Below are 4,934 nucleotides of genomic sequence, written 5' to 3' on the forward strand. Positions count from 1 at the left end.
GAATTGAATTATTATTATTATTATTATTATTATTGTCTGTAATTGGCCTTGCGGCTGTTGACTTGGCACATAAATAATAAAGAATTGAATTATTATTATTATTATTATTATTATTATTATTATTATTATTATTGCACCATCTCATCTTGCCAAGGTATATGAGTATGTTATGAAGGGCCTTATGTAGGCAGAAAAATGTTCCAGTGAGACAGCAAGCACAGAGCCATGTAGTAGGATTTCTATGCATATAACTAGGCAGCAGCACAGTCCAGCTTCATGAAAGGTAGGTCTAGGTAGCAGACGCTCATGCACATATTTTGATGATGGTTTCAGTAGTCAAAATTGTGACCATGCTTGAGGCATGTACTATCATAGAGCAGCATTCTGTTGTACAGTTTCTGTGGGCAAAAGGACTCGATGCAAAGGATATTCATACTCATAAAGAAATATGTCCTGTGGTGGGAAGTGCTTGTCATGTAATATGGTTCACAACTGGGTGGCAAATGTTTCGCTCTTGAAAAAGAAGTTGAACCGGAGGTTCGGAAGTGGCTGAGACAATATTCAAGACTTCTATTCTGTGAATTTCGAAGCTAAGATGGAGGTATTCGAACCCGCCTCCAAGTAGAGTTATTATTATTATCATCTCTTCGATGGTAACAATTCTATGTGAGGACTCGAGGTAACTCAGTCACTATAGTGATGAGTGAGACAACTGGGCCTTAAGCTGCCCCCTTACCGCCAACTATTTCTGAGGTGAAGCACTAAGGAGCTATAATTCCACTGCATATACATCATGCTTAATTAATTAAGCACAGGGACAACTTCTACGGTACTGTGTGACGCTACGGTAACAGTACATGCATTATCGATGGTCGTGCTGGTTAGCCTTGGACACCCCTCATAAAATCTTCATTAATGGTGGGCAACATGGCCACGGGGGCGTCACATGGCATTATTGCTGCCATCTCTACGCAGACGTACCCTAACTAAATGAGAAATGGCCACCAGCACCGACACCATAATCAGTAAACTAGAATGCTACCATGCCATCCTATGCATCCTCCCTTCAACCCCTATTCACCCTTTGGAACCAACAGTTCACATGAATAGCAATAAATAATTTTGCAACCACAGAGGTTCTTACTCCATTTCCTTTTCTTTTTTTCCCCCCTGAACCAGGTTCAATATCACTTCACTCATATCCATTTCAAAGGAAGTGATATTGGACCCAGTTCAGAAAAAGAAAAAAAAAACAAGGGAGTAAGAACCTCTGCAGCACAAGTGGTCACGGTTGCAAAATCAGAAACTTTCTCACCAATGCCTGTAAAGTCATAACATTTCACTCATATCAATCCAACATCTCCTTACCCAAATGCATTTGACATTATGAACTATAACATACATAGAATACTTGTGTTTAGGAAAGCTGAAGGTGGGGAAACTTAGAAGAAAATTATGTTTACATCAGACATATTTGTATTTAACCTCATACCTTTCGTCACAACTTATACTTGAAAGTCACACAGAACATAGTTTTTCGGTTACATTAATGTATTAAAAATCATGTATAGCAAGTAATAATACTGAGGTTTCAATTATTAATTTTATTAGCATGATGGTCACAAGTTCAGTACCGGACAGGATTATATGGCAAAATTACAACATATCTTATAGAATTATAATGAATACTGAAATCTATATGGGATAAAGTGACATATCTTACAGAATACTGGAAATCTGATATTCATCTTCCATTAGAGTACTTGGGGGCACACGGTAGCGTAGTTGGTTAAAGCACTATGCTACAAGCCGGAAGGTTGCAGGATCAAATCCTGATGAGGTGGATTTTTTCAATTTACCTAATCCTTCCAGCCACACTATGGACCTGGGGTCCACTCAGCCTCTAACAGAAATAAGCACCAGGAATCTTCCTGAGGGGTAAAGGGCGGCCGGCTCGTAAGGCTGACAACTTCACTGCCACCTATGAGCCGATTGTCTAGAAAATGTGAGAACCTCAACATCTCACAACCCTATGGGCCTCCACAGCCTGTTAAAGGGATACCTTTACTTTTTATTAGAGTACTGGAAGGGATTGTTGTTGTTGTTGTTGTTGCTGTTGCTGTTGCTGTTGCTGCTGCTGCTGTTGTTGTTGTTGTTGTTGTTGTTGTTATTATTATTTTACTACAATTGGGTGTTCACCCAGTGGCAGTAGAACTTACACTGATACAGACAAGGAGAGTCTATAACATAAAGGGAACAATACAAAACAAAGTACATACAATAAGCAAGGCGCACACAGTGCAAATCCAAACATATAAAGTTATAAATGGGCATGTGTTTGTGTTCATTTCACTGCACTCGAACAAGGACACTTCACATTACTTCACTTAATTCATTTAACTCCGCCTAAGGCCTTTGTACTGGCAACACCTTTCCTAACCCTCTTTCTAAAAGTGTTTAGTTTACAGGGGAAAGACGCTAGTATGCCTGCAGGCAAACTGTTCCAATCCTTTATGGTCCTATTTACAAAGGAATATTTGCCAACATCTGTTCTTTGTTCCCTGCTTCTAACTTTCCAAATATGATCGTCCCTACCGTGCCAGAGTTTCCCAGCCAGATTCATCCATAGCATTGGCAAATTTAGCTGCTCTTCTTTGTACCAGATTTAAAGCGCTAACCTGCCATTCTCTGTATGGGTCCCAGCATACCGAACCATATTCATGTATCAGTCTCACTAATGACGTATAAGGTAAACGGTTCGTGTTATTATTGCCCTGTTTCAGTATACGCATTATTAAATGAAGAGCCTTCCATGCTTTTCGTAAGGTATAATTTACATGATCTCCCCATCTTAAATCGCTCCGTATGATTATTCCTAGGTACTTAAAAGTATTTACCTCCGGAATTACCGTATTTATGCATGTATAGGCCGCACATTTTTTGCCAAAAATTCAAGAGGAAAACTGGGGTGCGGCTTATATTCGAAATATTCGAAATCACGCTTCATTTAAAAAAATTAAACGTTGCCAAATTTCGGAATAATTTCTACTCCTGAAATAATATTCCAAGAAAATTATTTTTTCTATAATTTCTGTCTGAAAATTGTGCTGCGGCCTATACACGCACGCGGCCTATACATGCGTAAATACGGTAATTGATCCCCAAAATAATACGTCAGTCGATCCTTCACCCCAGCTCTCGTGAAACTTACCACTTCACTCTTATCTGGATTTATCTTCATTTCGTTTATCATTCTCTTGCTTACTGCCGTGCGGTGCAGACGTGCGTTCGGTGCGGCGCTCAGTACAGTGACTCAAACTTCAATTCAGTTGTGCCTGTGTAGAAACATTCTCTACGATCTTACGCCTCAAGCGTTTCACAACATAAAAAAAGCCTACTCAACTATCCAGCTGCGCAAGTACTACTAGTCACAATCATAGAACCAACCACTCCAAAGCTGACAACCACCTCACCGGCTTCAACAATGGACCAACCTCCTCTCCAGGGAACCAACTCCTGGACAAAGGTTTCCGCCAAAAGAGGACTCAAGCCTCAAGAAGACTCCTCACGTAAGGCAAAGCTTCATAAAGACGACTCACACTGGTTGAACCCCACCCTTACCCAAAACCGCTTCACAGCTCTTTCCTCCGATGAATCTATGGAGCCAAATTCATCATCTTATACTGAACCTATCCCTAAACCTCCTCCCATTTATGTAAGTGATGTCACTGTCATCCCCCCCCTCCTTCAACTACTTGATCAGACCACCCCAAAACAATATGAAATCAAAGCCCTTGCCCAAAACCAAGTCCGCATTCAACCCACTTCCCCGGATGCATACAGATCAATAGTCAAAGTCCTCGCGGAAAAGAATACCACCTTTCACACCTTTAAACCAAAAGAAGATCGCTCCTATCGTGTAGTCCTTAAAAATCTTCACTACTCTATCAATCCATCAGACATCCAGTCAGAACTAGAGAAGCTAGGCCACACTGCAACTAATATTCACAATATCAAACATCGCCTCACAAAGCATCCTCTTCCTATGTTCTTTATTGACCTAAAGCCTGCCCCCAACAACAAAGACATTTTCAGCATAGAATACCTTCAGCAATGCAGGATCTCATTTGAAGCCCCTAACCCCAAAAGAGACATCCCGCAATGCACAAAATGTCAACGTTACGGTCACACGAAAAACTTTTGCCACCAAAAACCCAGATGCGTAAAATGCGCCGGCCCCCATCTCACTTCCCTCTGCTTACGGAAGGAAAAATCTAATGATGTCCGTTGCGTACTCTGCAATGGCAATCATCCGGCCAATTACAAAGGCTGTCAAATATACAAGGAACTTCAGCAGAAAACCTACCCGTCCCTCCGTCCTAAGTCCTATTCCCCCCCAACTCTCCCTAAGCGCACCACTCCAACACTTCCCAATATCTCCTACGCCCAAGCCACCAAGCAAAATCTCCCCTCCCCTACTCCCGTAGGTAACGACTCACACTCGCTATCGTGTCCCTCACCCTCCCAACCTCTTCCCTCATCCTCCTCCTCCAACAATGACATCCTTGAACTGAAATCTCTAATGAAAGGCCTATTCGACCAACTATCAACCCTGCTATCCCTCCTCACTACGGTCATATCCAAGCTGACGTAATGCTCCCTTCCCTTCTCATAGCCGTCTGGAATGCCAATGGTCTAAGCCAACACAAAAACGAACTACAAATGTTCCTTCTCACTCACAACATAGATGTCCTCCTCATCTCTGAATCCCACTTCACTACCAAAAGTCACTTCCGCATCCCTAATTACTTCACCTACCATACAAATCACCCATCTGGAACAGCCCGCGGTGGTACAGCTATATTAATAAAATCTACCCTTCCACACTACCCCCTCAATCCCCACTGTCATGCACACCTCCAAGCAACCAGCAT

Source organism: Cryptotermes secundus, unplaced genomic scaffold, assembly GCF_002891405.2.
Source record: "Cryptotermes secundus unplaced genomic scaffold, Csec_1.0 scaffold42, whole genome shotgun sequence".
NCBI lineage: Eukaryota > Metazoa > Arthropoda > Insecta > Blattodea > Kalotermitidae > Cryptotermes > Cryptotermes secundus.